The sequence below is a fragment of the Drosophila nasuta genome, chromosome 2R, assembly GCF_023558535.2.
Source record: "Drosophila nasuta strain 15112-1781.00 chromosome 2R, ASM2355853v1, whole genome shotgun sequence".
NCBI lineage: Eukaryota > Metazoa > Arthropoda > Insecta > Diptera > Drosophilidae > Drosophila > Drosophila nasuta.
The window spans coordinates 22,393,467-22,416,163 of NC_083456.1; the positions used below are offsets into that span (position 1 = coordinate 22,393,467).

The 22,697-nt window shown below is 37.3% G+C and overlaps 2 long non-coding RNA genes across 2 annotated transcripts; both read right to left on the reverse strand.

Annotated features, from left to right (window-relative positions):
* Positions 1-18,785: 18,785 nt before the first annotated feature.
* LOC132787283 (uncharacterized) lies at positions 18,786-19,428 on the reverse strand. The gene is made up of 3 exons (XR_009632527.1): positions 19,235-19,428; positions 19,010-19,178; positions 18,786-18,947 (listed from the first exon to the last, which is right to left on the reverse strand). It is a non-coding gene; the product is annotated as an uncharacterized LOC132787283 (long non-coding RNA).
* Positions 19,429-19,595: 167 nt separating this feature from the next.
* Positions 19,596-20,083, reverse strand: LOC132787282 (uncharacterized). The gene is made up of 3 exons (XR_009632526.1): positions 20,007-20,083; positions 19,793-19,937; positions 19,596-19,729 (listed from the first exon to the last, which is right to left on the reverse strand). It is a non-coding gene; the product is annotated as an uncharacterized LOC132787282 (long non-coding RNA).
* Between the last annotated feature and the right edge of the window lie 2,614 nt (positions 20,084-22,697).

The window sequence follows — 22,697 nt, forward strand, 5'->3', positions numbered from 1 at the left end:
TGTTAAGTCCCAATACATTTTTATTTGAATTACATAAAATGCATACAAGAATATTAAGTTTAAAGATAACATTGCTATACTCAACTTAATCAAAATGACAATCTAAACTATTTGCAATACCAAAAAGTAATGAGGAACGAAGTCTAAAATATAAAAATGAAAAATTGTTGAAAAAAGAATTTTTAAGAAAAGATCTTTATTACATTTGTGTTTGAATTGAACAACATATATAATTGAATATACATTTTTTTATTATTATTGATAACTAAATATTATAAATTACAATATGAACTAATTGCAATATCAAAACTCTTCAACTGTTTGAAATACACAAATTCCCTTAATTCACATGCATAAGTTAAACTCAATGCTAGCTGCAAATTACTGAAATTTTTAAACACACAAATATTTGTAATATTTAAAAAGATCCGTCGCTATTTGCCATTGGCCAATCCGTGGCAGAGACGCGTGAACTGGGAATGCACAACAGTTGGACACAAACAGCTGAAAAAAACCATCAATAATGTGTTCTAAGGAATTAAGACAACAAACTGAGAGACTTGAATAAATCATTAATTACGTACAAATTGAAATAGGCAGAAACATGAACGCCACTACAACGAGAAACAAAGCAAGATGTCAGAAATCCATCCGAGGTACTCGTCATGACGATGATGAGAGCGCCTAGACACCAGAGACAAGTGCAGGTTCATTTCGACGATACCAAGTTCAAGCCCTCGTCCGAACCCGCTTCACACAATCCATCAATCGATCGACGATCCATCAAGGCGATATTGAGACTGCACACCCGCTGCCCCGCGTCTAGGGCTAAAATGATAAATTTAAAATGGCCAAAGAGATAAATCATTGAATACGATAATTAGCAGTTGCAGACGAAAAACAAACGATAAAAATTGGAAAAGAAACAACAACGAAAAAAAAACAATACACAAATTGAGTTGTATTATACAAATCTATTAAAGTGTTTGTGCTTTAAAGCAAGCGATGGGCATTAATGGTCAATGCCAAAACGCAGTTCAATTGCCATGGCGAAAAAAAAGTGAAAAGACAATCGCTGGAAAATTGCACTAGTCACTCTGGTCGCAGTACACGGTTATCGCATCTACTCGCATATCCTTGATGGCAATCACACAAATGAGCCTCTAATAGAATATTAACTCCCAGAAAGCATCGATGGCAGCCGCAGCAGGTAAGCCTCAACTTTGAGTTGGCCCAGAACCAGTTCTCTGGCTGTTCGAAACCGAAAAACAGAGAGCGTGCTCGAAATCCGGTTTGAGCCGCACTTCGAATACCGCTACTCACACACTTGCATGTCCAGCTAGTTCAGTCGATATCGAATTTCGAAGATCTCGCCGGCACCAATACCAATGCAATGCGCTCACTAATACATTGACAACACTGCGAGAGAGAGAGCGTGAGCTCTGCTTCTTCGATAGCAGCTACGATGGTCGCTTTCGAAATTCAGTTAGTTTTCGAACTCGGTCCACTGCAGACCATCGTCAGCAGTGGCCGTGGGCACAGCGCATGCGCTACACAAAATCCCACTCAAAAGCGAGAACGACATGCAAGTCATTGACGACTATCGCCAACTCACTCGCACTCGCACCCGCATGCGCACTTGCTGGCGACACTGACTCCGCCCACCACATTCGAAATACTTGACTGATTTTCAATATGGCCGCCATGGCTGCAGCGTATTGTTGTTGTTGCTTTCGCTGCTGCTTCTTCTGCCGACGCTGCTGCTGCTGCTGCTCGCTTGACTGCCATATGCGCCATGCGTAGGCACCAGCAATGGGCTCCTACACATGCTTCGGATATCGTTGACTGCCGGCGGCGGTTCAAACGATTTTATTTCGAAATAAAATACTATTTAAATAAAATATATATTCTCTATATTTAAAAGTTGCGGAAAATGTGGTTTATTTTAGTTTCGATTAATTTAATATTATATAATTATTAAAAAAGAAGTACAATGCCATGTTTTTGATGATTATTGAGAAGAAAATATAATGAATTGATTACAAATTTAATTTTAATTATAAATTTAAACATTTTTCTATGATATAATTAAATGCTCATAATATTTACAATATTTAAGTTAATAAAATTAATTTTATGATAATAGATTAATAAATAATAAATAAATACATTAAAAATAATTATTTGTATGATAATACATTAATAAATATTAAATAAATACATTACAAAATCATACAACAAAATAATTCTTTTGATTATTTTAATTTATATTTCCTTGCTTATATTGCCTTATTTAACCACAAAGGAAGTGATAAAATCCAGTTCAATTTATTAAAAACTAATGACCAATAAATATATTGCATATCAACAAATAATTTGATAAAGTCTTACCTATTTAATATCAGTTTGATAATCAAAGCAAATATCAATCAAGAAACCATTTAGGCAGTTGTCAAAAATCAGATACTTAAGAGCATCTTAATCTTGTGTCGGGTTATTGCTAGCCATTGAAATGAAGTAATTTGAAGACAAGCTGGGAAAATATTGTCACAACATTCCCAGTAATTACCCAGTAGGACCCAAAAAAAAAAGAGAACACAACGACGACGACGACGACAACTGCTCAGTGGCGCTAATGATCGAATCATTTCGGATAATGTGCCCAAAGACGGGGGCAAAGGGAGTGTGGACTGTGTTTTCGTTGTTAACTGTGGCAAGCAGTAAGTGTGACCATAAGGAAACCTCAAGAAACCAAAAGACCAAAACTCCGTGGCAAAAGTCAAACTGAAAATTGAGCTGCAGATGTAAGTAAATCAAATAAAATCACGTGTCATTTGTCTCGGCGATTCATTGAAAGATAAGATACCGTCTGGATACTGAGCCCAGACTGCAACTGCTCCGATATGAGTGTACAAGTGTTGGTCATAACTTTGGGGCAGGTTAGTTAGCTCACACATCACCCCAGAGATGGAGAGAGAGGGTGAGGAAGACTGACGCTGAGTCTGAGACTGGGCTATCAATCAACGCTTTACTAAATTTAATATGCGGTTAAAAGTGCTAATGACGTTGGTCTGGCAATCGTTTAAGCCTGGCTACCCATATACGGCTTCTTCTCGTCCTGTTCCTGCTACTACTACAACTACAGCTTATACGCCCACACGGACAGACGAACAGACGGACGAACGGACGGACGGACAGCGGGACAGACAGACGTGGCAGTACATAAAGTTTAATGAGAAACCACTTAACACTTTCAGAGCTTTTTACGTTTTGCTGTCATTAGAATGATTTTTGCCACTAACTACGATGCTCAACTGCTCGGGTTTTGCCCCGCTAACGTCCTCTCACCCTCGATCTCTGCCTGCGGCCAGTGCACGTTTCCTTCCGAGTCGTCGTCGTCATCAGCTCAGGCCGCTGCTGCCGTTGTCGTCATTATCCGGCCATGTTCGCAATATTGCACTCTCTGCCCCGCCCATGGGGCATCAAACCTGGCAGTGCCACCGTCCGCCCGCATGCCACAAAAGTGTGCTGCTCCAGGGCAACGACAGTGCTTGCTGCACACAGTGTTCCGCATTGGCGAAGGCGTCGAACTCCAAGGAGAGCTCAGCTCGCGCGTGTATTTCCAAAACAAATCGGCAACAATTTCATTAAATGAGTATCATATTAAATTTAATGATGCAGCCGTATTTCAGTTTTCGTTTCGTTTCGTTCTGTTGTTTTTTTTTTTTTTTTTCGTACACACCGACACTTTTTGTTCTAGCCCGTCAACGTCCTGGAGCAGGATGGGAGCGAGGGAACATGAACGGGATCACTGAGGCCACATTCAACGGTAGCTGGCAGCAAATCTTCAGCAAGTGCCAACTGCCAGATGCAGAGAGATACACGACGAGAGAGTCACAACTTGAGCCAGGGCACTGAAATTGAAGTGTGATGCACACTTGTCAGTTTGGAATTTCTATTCGAAAAGTTATCCATATTCCACATCGCCTAGACCGAGTGTCGCTTCTCCTCTGTCTCTCTCTTTATCTCGCTCTCTCGCTCTCTCACTCTGTACTCGATGAGGTCGCTGGCGAGTGACTGATTGACAGCGTTGTGCTCAGCGATTATGGATTGTAATACATCTTCAAAGTTCTTGTATCTCACGGATGTTTATCTTTCTCGACACTGTGTTGCCCTATATTGACTTTTAATTAACGCCTGCCGGAGAATGTATCAATTTGAGACGCCAAATTGAACACCTCAGCAAGGAGATGGGCAATTCGGTGGGAGAAGTTAATAAATTAAATAAATTAAATAAGAAATTGCAAGGAAAATATAATAAATAGAATTACAAAATATTAGAAACATTTAAGAAATACAAATTTATTTTTAATTTCTAAGAAATCGATGTCAGCGAGGAAAACAAATCCCTGAAACTAATGTCAGCTGGAAGGATGCGACCAAATGCAGGTGCTCCGACATTATAGGGTTGCCTTCATTGACCTTTGTCAAATGACTCGCTGTGGGATAGAAGAAGGTCAGACACAACTTGCATTTAAAAGTCAAATGCCAAGAGAAAAGGATATGTCGTTTAATCCACTTAAATAACGTAAACAATTGTCATAAATAAACTGCTTATAAGGCATAATTTAGCTAATGGGTTTATATACTATACTATAGAATTGAGGTAGATAGTTAAACCGACAGCCAGCTAATAGAATCAGCAAATGTTGTTCTAATTTGTGTTTGTTTAATTTAATGGACACTTTCAGCAAAAGAGTGAAACAATTTTCTTAAAAAAAAAGCAAGCAACAGAAGAAAAACAATAATGGAACTGGCCATGAGTGAAACAGAGTGAGAATTGAGAGGACAAGGAAACAGGAGTAATGCGTAAGCTCAGCCAAGTCCATTACCAGAGCCAGGCATCGATTGATGGCTGCTCAACAATGGCTGGGGGAAATTAACCAATTTATCTTTGTTTTCTACACACACACACACACAACCAAAAACAAGAAACAAGAAAAGGAAAAAACTAAAAGTCTGGAGAAAGGAAAAAGTTTATAATAAAAAGCAAACGCTGAGGCGAACCAAACAACAATCGCACGACACAGAAAAAAAAGGAGGGAGGGAGCAAGAAAGAGAGCTCCGCCAAGTTGCTTTTGGCTGCGTAGGAGACATCAACAACGACGTCGACAATTGCGGAACCAGAAGGAGCCCAAAATACAAAAAAAAAAAGAAAAACTAAGAAAAACACCCAGTAGAAACAACAGGCGGGGCTGGAGCTGTCCTGAAAGGATTCAGCCATTATATTTGAAAGCATCAGGGTGAAGGCAGAGACATGGGAATGGGGGAGAATTGGGAGAGAGAGCTTGTCGCCAACGTGTGACACATTTCTGCTTTTAAGGAGGATTGCATTTGTTACGCGTGCGTTGCTCCGTTACGGTTCAACGGCAATCGATCAAGGGTAAACATTTCGGTTGCCAGTGAAAGGGCTCGAAATTTAGTCAGTTTGAGTGAGTGCACTCATATATTACGAGTAGCTGTCGTTGTCGTTGTCGCTGTCGCTGTGTCCCTGCGACGCTGTCTCTTGTCACTGCTGCTATTCGCTTTTTGCATTTGCTGCCGTGCCACATGCGTGAATGCGGCAGCACACGCATTCCAGCCTGTGTGAATGCAAATGGAGCGATCTCCAGCGGTGCCACGCAATGTTGCATGAAATTTGCCGAGTGACCCAGGCACACGCTTTCACTTTCACTTTTGTTTTCCCAGAAGCTGCCCTGTTTGAGTTTAGGTAGCTGCTGCCGCTGTGGCATTAGGCTAATGTTATTAGGTCGACTCTGTTACGAGGCCATGCCTCATTTTGTTGCAGATGTGCTGACAGGCAGAGTTGTTCGCCTTTGCGTGTATGCAACCGGAATATTACGTGTCGCACTTCAAATTTCCTTGCATCCTTTTAGCAAACGTTGAATTTGTAATGTACTATTTGCCTCTAACTCCGTCGTGTTCTCGTATCCTGGCCTCCTTGTTGTCCTGTTGCCTTTTGCCGAGCTGCTGTTGACACACAACACACATGCTAAACAGTGCCACACGCCCACACATGAATGCTGCTGCTGTTGCTGCCACAGTTACCACTTCTTCCTTGCACTCACAACATTTCAAATGACTTTGGCATGGCTCACCGCTCTCTGTGCATCGAAAGCGACGCGAAGCTAAAGCAAAAGCTAAGCTGGAGTTGAGCTGAGCAACAGCTCAGGAAATTAAAAGCCATAAATCTTGGTCCCTCATAAGTTTACTACTGTGTCCTCGGGGTGCGCAACCGGCCGCGAGCTTTTTTTTTTTTTTTACACTCTGACGGAATTGAATCTCAGCTGGCGCAACAACAGCAAAAATAACGTCGTTTGCTTTTTAATATCATAAGTGAGTCGCTGGCATGCAACATGTGGTTAACTCCAGGTGAGATCGGAAATAAGTTTAAGTTACAGGAAATAGCAAAGTTCTCTATTTTGCTGTATTGGACATTCCTCTTTAATGGAGACCTTACTTTCTTAATGCATTAATAAAAAAATATACATTTAAAATTATATAGATATATATGATATATTCTTTTAACTGCAGGTGAAAATAAGTTGAAGTTCCATGGAATAGTCTAAGTTATATTTCATTCTATTGGAATTATTTTCTGCATTCTTTAGTTTCTGAACTTAATTTAATTCAGGTTGAATTTTATTCTATTAAAAATTCCTCTTTAATGTCGAACTTGCTTTGTCGACGTATTGAAGAAAATATACATTAAGAAATTTATATGAATATTTTATCCAGTTTCAGAATAGTTTGTAAAACTTATATCAGCATTTATTCCTTATAGTTTCTTTCCTTTTTCTGATCTTTAGTTAAGTTCCAGGAGTTAGTCAAGTTCAATTTTGTGTCAATTTAAATACATCTTTAATATTAAGCTCACTTTATAATGGTTTAAATTCAACAATACAACAAAAAATGATATTAAAATATATTTATTAGTTTAGAAATATTTTTATTATATATATATATAATAAATATATTTTAATATCATTTATTATATATCATTAATATATATATATATATATATATATATACTTTTTCCATTGTGTGTTTCTTTTTTTTTTGTCTGCACTTAATTTACTCTCTTATATTATCTTCTATATTATTTGCAATTTATCATATCAATATCGAAATAAAGTTCATTATAATTTATCAACTCAATACTCAAAAATTCTAGTAATTCGCTACAATTAAATGACATTTATGCTAGCTTTACGTTTGTAACCTTGGGCAAAAACATCTTTTATAATGAATACTTACATTTTTACCCATATTTTATACCACTAAAATCGTATCTAATAACGCTATCTTTTAATTTTGCATTTGACCCCCTGCCACAGCAAGATTAAAGAAGAAGACACACAGCGGCAGCGGCAGAAGAGTTTGATGGAGTCCGCAATGGTGCCAGCAATTTGGTGCCAGCGGCCATAATCATCATTAGAAACTGCGAAAAATCCTCCAAATACGACAAACTCAAACTCTGCGTGGCCATCGGTGGCCTTAAGTCGTTTTTGATGTACGCTAGCAAAACGCCACGCAAAGGCAAAACTCTAAACGTCAGGCAAGGGGCAGAGGTGAGGGAAGACATAGGGAAGAAGACAGAGACTGAGGCAATCAACGAAACGCGCTGCGATCTACCGCATAAGGGGAGACGGGTTTATAGCGAAATCGAGAAAAGCAACAACATTTATTATACACGCACTTTTGCGGCATCATTCGATGATCTGCAGGTGCCGATTAAGGCACCGACTCCAACTCCGTCTTGGACTCCGACACAAAGTTTTGTGGCAACGGCTGCGGCAGGTAATGCAACTTTAATTGTTGATCAGTCGTTAATTGTGGCAAATTACTTGTACGGGTGAAATTGCAAAACAGACACCAAACTGACCAAAAAAGGAATTCTTTAATTGGGGTAATTAATGGCGACGCTTTTGTGGCCTACACTTGAAAGATTTGCACTAATCTATCTGACAATCTGCTACAAACTGCAAAAGGGAAAAATATGTGCACACAAAGAATAAACTTAAAATTTATTAAGTTTAAGATGGATCCTTCATGTTTCAGTCTTTAAAATTGTACTAGTTTTTAAAACATACATTTTTAATTAACACATCTACATATCTATGAAATGTTAGCTTGAAATGCAAATGTACAATAGAATTAAATGTTACTTAGTGAGTGGTATGCAAAATGGGATAAAGATTTGCTAGCCAATTTTCTAGTAACTGCAAGAGAGTAAAAAATATTTCTCTTTAAATAAAATACAGCTTTTTTTCAATGTTTCAATGTTCCAAATATTCATGGGAAATCAGAAGTCTCATTATCTATAATTAAATTCAAGTAAAAATCCATCTGTGCTTGGCAAAATTGCTTGAAAGACAATATTTAAAATTCTCAATAATTACATCAATTGACATAACTATTGCACCTGTTTCTAAGAGATAGTATTAAAGACAAGTGTTCGGAAGATAGAAGCAACTCAGATGCTGCGGAGACTTCTGACAATATTTTTCTCAAGCGTCGATTAAAGTGAAATGCAGAAAGCGTCAAAATCGCAGCTATTTTGCGCCAATATCCTGGATCACAAAATATCGAAAATGCTATACAATTTACGAAAAACAATTTCATTTTATGTTGGGTTATCAAATTAATTCGCTTTTAGCATTAAATTATATGAGTGGCGAATCGTTTGACAGGCCATGTCCACTAGCCATATCAAAGCCATGCAAAAAGTGAGCGTATTCGTGACCATGCAACAACATGTTGCAAGTTGCCACAGAGGCACGGAGTCACTGTGCCATTCTGCCTTGCGCCACGGAACCTCAATTATGGATGCTCTCCAGGAGGAGTCAAGTTGAGTCGAGCTCCTTGCAACTGGGCGTTTGTCCGGCACTCTGAATTTTAAAAGCTCATTAATATTTCAACGCATATTTAGATGAGAGGCTACTGCACAGGTGTGTGTGCGTGTGAGTATGTACGAGTGTGTGTGTGATTAACAAGAATGGTTGCAATTACAGGAAATTGCTTCCTTGCGCCTTCCTTCCGCTTAAGTGTGTGCGAGTAAGTTTATTATGCGGCTGCACTTTTTATTTAATCACAAATTTGATGCATGCAAAATGAAGATATTGCTTGCCTCAATCAACGGCCCCTCTTACACCCCCCACCCAACCACTCTTTAGCGTTCTCCGACTTTTTACAGGTGGGGGAAACTGCTGCTCATTTTGCAATCACTTTAAAAGCCATAATAAGGGTGAAATTTTAATGACTTCATTGCGAGCTGTCCAGCGCCCGAAGTATAGACAGCCGACGGCAACCAAGTAATACATATATGTAATATAATATACTATATATACATATATATTGTGGCTGCCTTTTGTGGCTGTTGACATTGCCCCATTACTCTTCGATGGGCAGTGTCCCGGAGTCCATTTAGTGCGTGTTGCGCTTAATTCGCATGGAGTTGCGCTTGTTTTACAGTATAATTAAAAGAATTTTATTTTAAGTGGCTTACAATTTTCGTTGGCACAGAGCAACTGTTCAACTGGTCAAGTGGCAGTTTGTGGCAGTGCTGCAGTTTACAGCGCCATCTTGTCATGCAACCAACACACAACACACACACATCCAGAATGCTGTCGCACAATCAAAGAAAGAAATGCCTGCGCTTATCTTGGATGCCATTAAGGTAGCCTCATCTATTGACAGGTAGAAAATTTATCGACTGCATTCACGTTCGGCACCCATTGCAGAGCGGGACAGAGGTCAAAACTGGTTCTCAGCTGATCGCCCACTGTGAGGTCAATGGCTGACTTTTTCAATTTTGTGATTTGGGTTTCGTTGTTTTTGTTCGAGTTTAATTACAAGCGCTTAGCAAGAATGTGCATCTGCATGATTTGAATAAAAGGTTTGCTTAATTTGTGTAACCTTCCGAAAAGGGAATTGTTTAAATCAAAAGAACGTAATACGCTGCTCATGTTCGAATGTAAATCAAGGTCTACAAACTCTTTTATCAAGTCTTTTAAAATAACATAAAATTATTTTAAATAAATAATATAATTTAAAAATATACTTAAAAGTTTAAAATATTATTAAATAAGAAGCAAATAACATGAAAATAAATAAATTCAACATCAGCATAATAATAAGATAACAATCTCAAATGATGAGCTTTTAATCATCAGTTATTCTCGTAATATTTCATACTTCTTCCTCTCACTAATTAATTAATTTCTATTATTATTTTTATTATATTATTTCCCACTCAATAAAAATAAATGTAAAACACTGAATCATCTAGTGGAGCGCAGTTGCGTTTAATAAAATGTTCCCGAACTAATTGAGAGTAATTATTATCACCATAATTAAAAGCGAATTAAATTTAAGCACAAAACTCACACTAATGCATATTTATTGATAATTACAATAATTATGCAAATGTGCAACATTTTCACGCAACACATTGCCAGCCAACTTTCAGCTTCTCTCCATTCCCATTCCCCAAAAACCCCTTTTTATTTAACGATATATATTTACCTTAACACAAAGTGAATGCACTTGACGAACTGACTGACTGATTGACGAACTGAACGGGCTGACTGCTCATTGTGAGTTCCTCAGTCAAACTGTAGAAATTAGCAGAGGCAAGAGTCAAACTGCAAATTGGTTGGAAAGGGCATGCAAATTAAATTGTTCAATAACGAACCTTACAGACCTTGAGTTCATTTGCATAGAAATATATGAAAATGTTGGTAGATCGACGATGAGTATACCCTGTAAATAAAATTATTAGAAATTCATCAAATTATTTAAAATACCTTATAAGAAAACAGTTAAAATTGCATTCAAAGAATATAGTTAAATATTTTCTACAATAACTTATAATTAAATGACTTTAATTTCCTATCAAAAAGATTGAATTATTGATGGTATTATTACTATATTAATGTTCGTGTATTTCGTTAGTGGAAATACATATTTCTAGATTTTTCTAGGCAAACTTTCAATTTAATAAATGTATTTTATATATATCAAAATTTTAGTTATATAATCAGAATACAATTATTATTATTTACATGTACATCTTCAGTAGCCTAAAGTTCCAGCTCACCCTCTTTGCTCTACACTTTAGTACAGGGTATTTTAAAGCGTAAAATAAACGAGTTTAATTCGCAACAAGCTCTTACCTAAGACATATTGAGTCTCCAGGTAGTTAACTCTCTATACGAGAGTCCACAGTTAATCCAGTGAAGCGTAAACAACACGCAACATGTGCTTTAAACTCAATACTTTTGAGAAAAATATACTCTCTCTCTCTCTCTCTCTATCGTCTACTGCTTGTCCTTGACATTTTCCGGATGTGTTACGCGTATGCAAATATTTGCGCTACAATTGTTCGGCAATCCTTTGTAATCCTTGCCATGCCATCGTCCAGGGCAAGTCAATTGTCATCGATGACCGTCATAAAACTTCTCCGACCCCTCCCGAATGCACGGGGTGTCTGTTTGTTTTGTGTTTTGACTCCCGACTCCCTGGCTTCCTGACTTTCTGGCTTTTGAGCGTTTATCCCTTTTGCCGATTCTCGTTGCTCTTGATTTATGACATCCGACTTTGGCGGCCGGTTAACTCCGTTGGCCATGTGTATTGCATTTGTTGAACAAACAGTTTCAGTTTCGATTTCCATCTTGACACAATCAGTTCATCAACTGCAATGTGCTGCTGCCGAGTGAGTAAATATTCTTTAAGAACTTTGCGTAGTATTAGTTGTTTTAGAAGTAATATTTCTGTATTCATTCATATGATGAATGAGAACGCAGAATAATTTGTCTGTGCGTGTGTGTGTTCATGGTAATCGATATCAATTTCATTATAATACTCTTCAAATTGAATATGTGAGGTCAAAACAATCATCTGGCCACAAGTACGATTACAACTACACAACAACGGCCATTTAATTATTTTTCATAACCATAAACGAATTCTGCTAATGGAAGTTTCGTTCATTTTAATCGACTTTGAGTAGCGCGTGACGATGATCGATTTTCAGTGGCAGGAGCAGCCGAAGCAGCAGCAGCAGAAAAGAAGAAACCACTGACAGGATGATCGCTTTGCCAATCGAGTTGGCCACTGCAAAAGTCCCCCTCTTCTCTACACCCCTATCTTGTGCAGCGTTCGACACACCTGTTTGCTCCACAAAAGCCGTGACTGCCCCATCGTTTCAATGGATTATTAATGATTGCCAATCGATCGTGCAGCGATCGCGCGAATGCGCCTATAAAAATAGCCACATACCATTTTGTCTGGTAGCCACCGTTCCGACCTCGTTCTCTGCACCTCCTCTCTCTCCTTCTTCACCTCCATCTCCTCGATCTCCGATCCACAATCTGACGGAGAGACGGCACGAGGCGTTTAGCGTTAACGTTAACTCAATCGAGCTGTCATTTGCGTTTCAGTTGGCTCCTCGCATAATTGCCACCGTCACTTGAAGCTGTTCCCTGGCACATCATTTATCAAACGTAGCAACCCAGCAGCCAAAATGCCGCGTTCTGGCTATTTTTAGTTAGACTTCTTAAATAGTTGAAGTTTGAAACTCCATCGCCTTAGTTCTAGTCTAAATTGTGCACTTAGAGAAAATTCTAAGCGTTTAGTCTGAATGTTTACATTTGATTTTAAAACGAAAAATCGTTTTGCATTTTTATTAAATTTTAATTATTGTATGGTTATAGATTAATAATCTTAAATTTGAGAACTTATAAGCCTTAAAAACAATTTTTGAAATAAGAATTCTATAGAGATGAATTTTTGCAATAGTATTTTAATCTACCATATCCATTTTAGGATCAAAACAACTAAATTGAAGATAAATTTCTCGTTTATTTTTTAATTTTGAATTTCTTATATATTTTTTTTTTTTATTTATTTTTCAATTTTGAATTCATTATATAAGAATTTGCTCAAATTTTATATTTTTTAGAAATCATTTGTGTAATTTATATATTGAGAAATATTTTCTCAAACTAAATTACAATTTTGCAAAAGTTTTTTCATTTTCTGTTTTAATTTTCAGTTCGAATTATTTCTTGTATTTAAATTGTAAGCAATCTAACTCAATTTAGCAAATATTATTAATTTGTTTTACCTTTCTAATACCTACAAACTTTTACCATAACCTTTTCAACGATTATTTTTGCGAGTGTGTTAACTGAATTTGCATTGACTGTTGTATTCGAAACCATTTATCAACATTTACTAGAAATTAATTACCACTCGTTCGGTTCTGTCTTTAATTCGATTTGTATGCGATATCTTTGGGTGCGAAACCACGTTTCGAGACGATTAATCATGTGCGCAGGCAGCACCATCGAAATCGAAATCGATCAAACAATCGCAACGTATTCTTCGTTTTAGTGTTGGGTATTAGTAATCGACTCACTCGGCTTGTCGACATGAAGTCTAGTAAAGCGCAGTGCAGGAAGGATGCGTGTTGTCTCTGGCATTGCAGACACGGCGGTTCCAACTTCAACTCCAACTCCAACGCCCTCTTTTGGTTAGCCAAATGGGTGGCCTCTGCCCACGCCTCTGTCCCCTCTTCTGGGCCAATTCTTTGTGGCTCTGTCGTCGGCACACTTTTCAATTGTTTATGTTTTGGTTTTTTCGGGTTGTTGTTTTTAATTTTCGGTCATGCGTTTCAAGAACAGAAACAGAACTTCATTAATTTCCCCTAACATGCTGGCCAGTTACCCAAACTTCGGACACAGTCCTCGAGCCTGGGCTGGACGCACGTTTAGCACATCTTTTCAAGGCATTCATAAGGCATTCATTAATTCAATTCCAGCAATTCCGTCTCTTCGCATTCTGTTATTAATGATGTTCAACAAAACGGCTCCTTGTTGTTTTTGTTTTGGTTAATTTTCTTTGCACGATGGTTCCTTTTGGGCCTTGTGCCCATCGATGACACTCGCTGCCCGCGCTGTTGATTTGCGGTTGATTCCTGTTTATTTCACAGTTGTAATACATGCACATTGGGCTCAGATACTTTCCTTTTGCCTCCTGCTCTGTTATTTTCCAATTCAACCTCAGTTAATGCTGTCTTATCATTACGGAATGTTGAATGATGTCGAGTGTTTGTTTTGACATCGAATGTTCTTAGGTGCTTGTTATTATTAAACATTTAAGCAAGTGATTAATGATTTTCCAACTTCACTGCACCGCCCTCTCAACTGTATATTGACCTGTATAGTGTTTTGATGAGGAGTCTTGAGGATAATGGTATTTTTAAAGAGCGTAAACTGCACTTAAACAGTTTAGATTAATATAGAAATTAATGCAGAACGGTGTGCAGGGAGAATTGTACATTTATTTTCTATAGATTGAAAAATATGTTTTTTATTTGAAGCACTTCCAATATTAGCATATTGAGAAAAGCGTGCACACATTGCTCAGTCAGCTAATCAACTAAAGCCCAGCCAATAAACGCACCCCCCAAAAAAACAATGGAGGCGCTTGACATGAATGCAAATATGTTTGTGAATCGAAAACACTTAACGCAAACACATTTAGTGATTCCCTTCAACTCGATTCGCATACATGCGGGCGAGCCTGAGGGGCGCGATAGCAAGTGCCCTTAGGGAAACGCCAGCCAGAAGCCAATTCTAATTCCGAGAAAATGCTTTTCATAAAAAAATGAGGGAAACAACGAAAATATTTGACATCAAATTCGTCAAACTCATGCGTTCTCCGCCGCCTTCCGTGTGTTGTGTGGGAGCTGTGGGCGTTGTAGTAGGCGAGGGCTGACTTTGCTGGCAAGTGACTTTAAGCATAGCCCACAGAAAAGAAAAACAAGGAAGCAGAAACGCAGCCAGGACTTTCTTGTCCTTGCCTTGGCAAAGACAGGCAGACTGTCGGCTGGACGGACGGTCGGACAGGCGGCGCACTCGCTCCTGCCATTTGAGGCTGAAATGGAAAACGAAAATGTCTGACATTGACAAATGTCATCCGTCATTGCGAACACAAGATTGATATAGATTGGAATGTGACACAAAAATACGCACAACTTCCACCACCACCATCGCTATCACCACCACCACCATCGCCATCGTCATCGTCATGAGCCACCAGCCCCTGTAGCAAGCAAAGACACAATGGCGGCTTCCCATAGCCCCTGCTCTGCCCTTTTCCTCGCCGTTTCCCTTTGCCTTTCCTCTGTGATCCCATACGACGCACAATTGTGCGTAGCTGGCGATGGCACAAGATGACGACCGCTGATGAAAAACGTCGTCGACGTCGTCGTTGCCGTCGTCATCGTCGACGTCTGTCCGTCAAGTCACCCTTGTTTCACTTTCTGCCAAAAAAAAAAACAACACAAAAACCAACAATGGATTCCTTTTCAGGGATGAAAGCTGCATTTTTTCACGCTTTGTTTCTTGGGTTGCTTCAAGAGTTGCTGATTATCTTAACTACTGGGAATTTCTCATGAGCACGTAAAAAATAGTTTGAAGATCGGTAAGTTAATAAAGAAATGTATTTGGAGAATGAAAAGTTGATTAACGTAAAGATAGTTCACAGAATATATGAATTTAATTTGTGTGATTTTGAATTTAAGAGCCTTGAAGCAATAACTGTGAAATAAATATAATAAAAAAATACGCATCATACAATAAAACTTGTTTCCAAAAATAAATTAAGTTCAAGAAATAATAGTATTATGAATTGTATTAGAGATGGACTAAAATAATATTTTTTATATATTAGTTTATTTTTTATTATAATTTAGGTATTCCATGTAATAGTTGAGACAATTACAAGGCTCTAATTTGTGTGCGACACCTGTTATTTTTTTAAATTTCAAAGTCTTGAAACTATAGATTGAGAAGTAAATTTAATTATAGAAAAAATATGGTATAATTTAAATATGAAATCGCAACATGCAATAAAAAGTAAAATAAACATATTGTGACAACAAAAGTAAGTTAAATTTTAATAAAAAATAGTTTTCAATTTAATAATATATATTACCCAAATCACTTGCTCGCTTTAGATCAAATGCAGATCGATCCTTTCACAACAACTTTACAAACTTCCCCTCGATGAGAATAGCAGTTTTTGTGTGTGTGTTCGCGGGCGTGTGTGTGTGTGTGCGAGTATTTCCTTTTGTAGCTCAAAGTTTTATGTGCGTGGCACATAATAATGGTGGATTTTCTTTGTTTGACGTTAATTTTTTATTCTTGTTGCTTTTGTCTCAGCTTCTTGTGCTGTGTTGTTGCCCTGCTCGCGAGCTGCACTTAAGTTTATTAGAAAGAACAAAGCAAAGCTCTATAGGTGGGAATGATTTCAGGATGGGGTAGGAGGAGGGATGGGAGGCAAATGGAGGCATCCCGCTAAGAACGTTAAAATTTGATAAATTAATGCTTGCATTAATCTTGTGCTGCAACAATTTTTACAATTTGCATTCTGCTGCTGATGCTGATGCTGACAACGCGTAAGCATAAAAGTGGGGAAAAGGACAAAATCTACTTTTCCAGATTGCAACCGAAAATAGTTTGGGCAAATGAAAGCAATGTCTCCCTCGTTGCAAGTTACGAGTTCGTATAGCAAAAGTTTGAATCAACTTTTTCGTCCGTGCTGAGCGCTCCCCGAATAATAATCAAGTGTTAATTATTTTATGGTTCTCAAAAGTTAAAGTTTCATCAAGCTCGCACCGCAAATCATCATTCGAGATACGCATCGATTTGCTGTTGTTGCTCTTCTCGTCTCGTTGCTCTGTGTTGGCTGGCTGACTTGAAGCGTGGGAGCAACTGCTCATTTCCTTTTGGCAACTGTAATGAAACTTCCGCAACTCCTTGCCTCCACCGTTTGGCTGTGTGGCAGAGTCCAGGCAGCTGGAAAACTAATGCGCTGCCATCAGTTGACGATGGCATTCAGATTAAGCTGCTGGCAATGAATGAACTCGATGCGGTGATAAAAACATTTATCAAACAAAAAGACGAATAATCATTCGTGCCAAGCCACGCGGCACGATTGCTGCTACAGGCATTACCCTTTCCTATTCCTCAAGATGGAGCTTCGAACACGAGTAAGGGAGGGGAAATATCTTGGACTGGGTTCGAGGTAGAGTCTCAGAGACTGTGTCAATGACTTAAGCGCACGTGATTAAATAATTTGTATGCCACTTAAAAATCAATTACATTGCTATTTTAAGCATAGCAAAATAATAAATACCAAGAGAGGAAATGAAATTCTAAACGCCATATGTTCGAAATTAATAATAAATATTTTACTAGACTTAAACTAAATTAAATATAATATATATTAAAAATTACGTCAGTTCGATTATTTAATTGCACTTATGGAATCGTAAACTAAGCGCTCCATAAAACAATTCCGAAAAGAAGATATTATTTTAAATATTATTAATGCTTTGTCTAGAGGATTATACGCCTCATGTTAACAAATCGTGTTGTCTCCAAACATGGATTACTCACGAACACATCGACATACCTAGCGTTAAGCAAAAGCAACAATAAGAACGACTCACAATCAGACATATCCGAAACCGAAACCGAGACCTTTCACGAACAAGACAAAATACATAATTCGGAACAAGATCTTCGCTTTAGCTTGTCATTAGAGACGGCGAACGGGAACGGGAACGGGAACAGGAATGTTGGGGTCTTGAGAATGCGAGAGTCGAATATATATGCTGGGCTCCACTGACAATGGTTATTAATCAGTTTCCGATAATGCAGCTGAGCGAGACAAGAGTTTTGAATAAAAACACTTCGCAGACTACTTGCCGCGCCCCCGCCACAACAACAGCATCGTCTTCTTCACTGAGTGTCGTCTCGCCATTGTCGATGATCTCAGAGAATCAGACACGACTTCGAAGTATACGTAATACACATAGATGAGTGTGAGTACCGAGTATGAACGAGATGTGTCGCAGTCACACTTTTGTTGTTAATTAAACGTGGCGACTGCACGCCTGTGCCTCATGCCTCATGCCCCACATCTATGTGGAGGTAAATGCTTAGGTAGTTGTTGCTGCAATCTTCCTTTAATGCCGGATTCATGATAAGTGGCATGCGGTATGTGTGAGAGACCGAGACCGTCGAACTATTCATAGAACGGCTGCCATTGGACCTTGCCATCGTTGCCGGCTCTTCCGGCAACTGATTAATTGCACCCAGCGACGCACTTTTGATGCCTAAGTGGCAAGAACTTGAACGATCTGGTTGCAAGTTGCAGCAGGTCCGAGAATCGAACTGAACACCAAACATCGTTTTAAAGACAATTCAATTGAATTCCTAAATAATACAGACAATTGATAGTTAACTCACTTCCTTAAATCTATTATAAAGTTTTAAAATAGAAATAAGGTTTGAAACTACTCATAAAAACAATAAAAATGTACCAATAATATTATTTATTAATTACAAAAATTTTATACAAAGCTTATACTATACGAAGATATTTCAAAATTCTTAAGTTTAAGATAGGAATCTTTAAACATTATTGGCATCATACTATTCTAGAAATAAGCAACGTATAACAAAGGTTAATTCATATTTTATAATACATTTAATTGGTCTCAGTCATTTCAGTAACTTCAGATCCAGGAATTAATGTCTTTTTTCTTTGAAAGCTAAGAAAACATTTATTTAATATTATTATTTATAATGAAATAGACATATGCAATTTACCTTAAACGAATAGATTTGATCACTTCTTTTCTCAAGATAGTTATAACAAATAGAAGCACACCCTGTAGAGAAAGTATTGGCTCAGCACAGTACAAAGTTGTGTTATCAAAAATTCCGGTAATTATAAAAATGGTGAACAATTTGTCGAGAATAGAAGAAGCACCTGTAAAAAGAAATAATCGGAAGAAAAAGAGGAAGCTGAAAGAAGAAATGAGAGTATACTATTTGCAGAAAAAATAACACTTTGTTAACATATTTACTTGGCTTTATTCCTTATCTGATCCTTAATATCGGTCCTATTGAATTCACGAGCATTTCGAGCATTTTCCAAATAAATATGTCTTCCCGTCATAATCGCTAGTATTACATTAATCAATATTAAAATTATTGCTGGCCCATGCACGAATATTATTGCACTCCAGTCATATGCTAGAGATAAAACAAATTATTGCATAATAGTACAGATCGTAAGTATTAATACTTACTAATTAAATAGCAACTTAGCAAATTGGTTTTTGTTTGCCATTGATTTGATCGACCAATTGAAAAAAGTCCATCAACTGTAAACGATATTATTACTAAGCCACTCGTAAATAACCAGACAAACTTATTGAGTTTCGGAAAACCTGCCTTCCACGTTCCATATGTACTAAGCAATTTCCATATGTTATAGTTTATGGTCAGGAGCCATACATACGTGGCAAGAACATAAAAGTAACTGAAGAAAACTAAGAAAAATGATTAAGTCGAGTAATTACTTTACTACAGATTAAACATACATATTAAAACACATAAAAGTTCGGGTGGAATTATTCCTAAATGCAAATACAATACATCAATCGATCGCAATGTGAATGTGATTGTTTTACAAATCATATAACGACTGCAGCATTTGTTGTGAACCGAATCATTTCGTGGCAAGTACGAGAATAAATATATACCAACACTTAGCAGCATAAAGAAAACCGATATAGCCCGTGCTATAGGAAATTATATAATTTAATTACAATAAATAAATATAGTGTAGATAATATAATACTTACTATAAACATTAACCACATTTGTCGCTACTCCACAAATATGAGGTTCAATGACATAATGTGGCACATTCTCAACTCTCGTCAACTTTAGACAGTAATCCGACTTGTTCATAGTTGCTCCTGGCACAAATATTACAAGCTCTTCATTCTATAAAAAAAAACTCAATTCATAATTCTATTACATACAATAAAAGACTTAATAGTTATTTGCACTTACCTCCACTCCCCATTGAAAGGAATACACTGCATCTTTAAAGCTAAAATATCTTTCACAATGAGTTTTAAAATTATCTTTTATCACAAATTCAAAGTCTACGTAATTATTTCTTTCATTTTTATCAATCATATTTATCACCGCAACAAACATGTTATTTTTATCAATGCACATTTTCTCATTCACAGCTAATAACTTTTCTGGATTGAAGCAAATATCATCAAGAGATAATCTTTCAAATTGACTTTTATCGATGGTATAAAAATATTCACAATCATCTTGGTTCGCAGCAGAGGAAGTTCCAAAAATGTTAAGTATAAGAAAAGCACAATTTAATTTGATCATTTTTATATTTATGAAAAATAAATAGGATAAAAAGTATATTTTGACTTTCCCACGACAAATTAATCTTATTGTTCCGAGTTCTTTGAATATCCAACGAGAACTGAGAAGTCGAAGTTGAATAAAATTTGCGAGCATATACGAAACATATGTGTACAATAATTTCTTATCAATATAGAGCTAATTACTATTAGGATCTAAACCACAAATAAGCGTTGTTGGTATTGTAATGAACGTTACGCAACGATTGTTTATATTGTTTTACAACTTTATTGCAATATGAAATAGGATATATAAATACGGGCAATTGCTGTATATTTAATTTCATGATTAACTTTAATATAATTCATACATAAATAGTTACAATTTTCACATTCTGATTAAGAGGTATAACAAAAAGCAACAAACTGAATCTACAAATAAATGTTCTAACGTACAGGGTAACAATAAAATGAAAATAAGAAGAAAAAAAAGAGATTCACAAAAATGTTCGCTCACTGGCGGCTTCTACAGAATTTTCGGTTGCTCGTCATGTCCATCGAGTGATTTGATGAATTGCTGTCATTAATCTATGACGTACGCAACTACCAAAGGAAATGCCATCATCATCAAAAGCAGCCCAGGCAGCATCAGCAGCCGGGCTCGAGCTCGGACTCAGTCTCCGGCTGAGATCCGGGCGCAAGCAGCAGAGGCCCGCAGGGAGCCAGAACCAGATCCAGGGTAAACAGAGAAAGGCAGTCGAGAGGTGGTTGGGGTCGCATAGCATTGGGAAAACAATGCGCAACCCAATCCGAGCGAGCGAGGCGCAGTTTTGGGGTGGTGGGTGAAATGTAACATTTGGGAATTTCAGATGGTTTCGCTTTCATTTTGCAATTTAAAGCTGTGGCCTCTGCTGAATACAATCCGAGAAAAAAAATGGTATAAATTGGAACGAGCTTCAAGCGAAAGCAAGCATTATAGATATGTTAAGGGAGTTCAAATTAAATTAAATAGTATCGCCAGAAACTTAACTTCGATTAACAAATGCTTGAAATACCTTTTGTTTTTATTGAAATACAATAAAATTGTATAAAAGAAAATTGTAAATATTCAATTCAATAAAAGTAAAGCAAATTCTTAAAAACTATTTATCATTTCAATAATTTATACAACTCTGTCACGCCCTCGGCATCAATTTGTTGATGCCACTTTTACCAGCGTGCGTGGGGGAGGAGGCGGAGGAGGAGGCGTCTACTATATGTGTTATGCATATATTTTTACATTTCTACATAAATGCATTTCATGTTTACATTTTTCCAGTGACAAGTGTCTGAATCACGCTGCAACGGGATGACATATTGAGGCAGAGGAAGCCAGCGACACTCAGCCGACAATCGATTAATCAGCGAAAAATAATAAGAAACATCTTCCACTGGCAAAGAGATGCGGCACCAAGGCACCAAAAAGCCATCGGGAACTGGCTTCGACTGTGTCTCCGTCTCTGGATCTGAATCTGAATCTGAATGCGAGAGGATGAGAAGATGGAGATGCTGAACTAACTCTGCTCGAATGCGGAACTGGTGCTGGATACAAAAAATGAGCGACTTCAACGTTTTGGCAGCCAAATAAATACGAAACATCAGAGGACACACGACGACGACAAGACAGACAGAATTTCATATGCTTAGATGTGCGACCAAATGACAAAATTCTAAAATCGCGATCGTTTTGCTTCTCTCTCTCACTCTTCTTCTGTTATTTTCATTTACATAGATTCTCATTTTGATAATTAACACAATTCGACTGTCAGAACGTCCAAGTGTGTATGGGAAAAGAACTAAAAGCGGAGAGGGAAAAGCTAAAAGATACCCTGCAAATGAGAATCCATTTATATAACAATTTAAATTTAAATAAAATAAAATATAAACATAATTATTAACGATGCAAAATAAAATAAATAATTCATTTATATATAAATGTGTAAAGTGTTTAATCATGCCCCACTTTGCCCTCCATCGATTATACAGAGTATTCGAAATAAGCGTATATCAAAATGATTTGAAATGTCGCGCGGAATAAAGACAACAATGAAATGTCAAAGCCAAATGACTGACCAAACTCATTACAACGAAACTTCAAATTGCCCAATTAATCTAATTTTCAGTTTATTGTTGTTAATGTTGTTGCTGCTGTTGTTATTGTTATTGCTTGCTTGTTCTTTTTTCCATTTTTGTTTTTGTTTTGTTTTTTGTATTTCAATGTCAATGAGTTGAGCGCGTCGTCATCAGTTGTTTCATTCAAATCATTTCTTTCGTTTTTTTTTGATTTCGATGTTTCTCGTTGTGTTATTTCTCACACAATTCTCACATAATA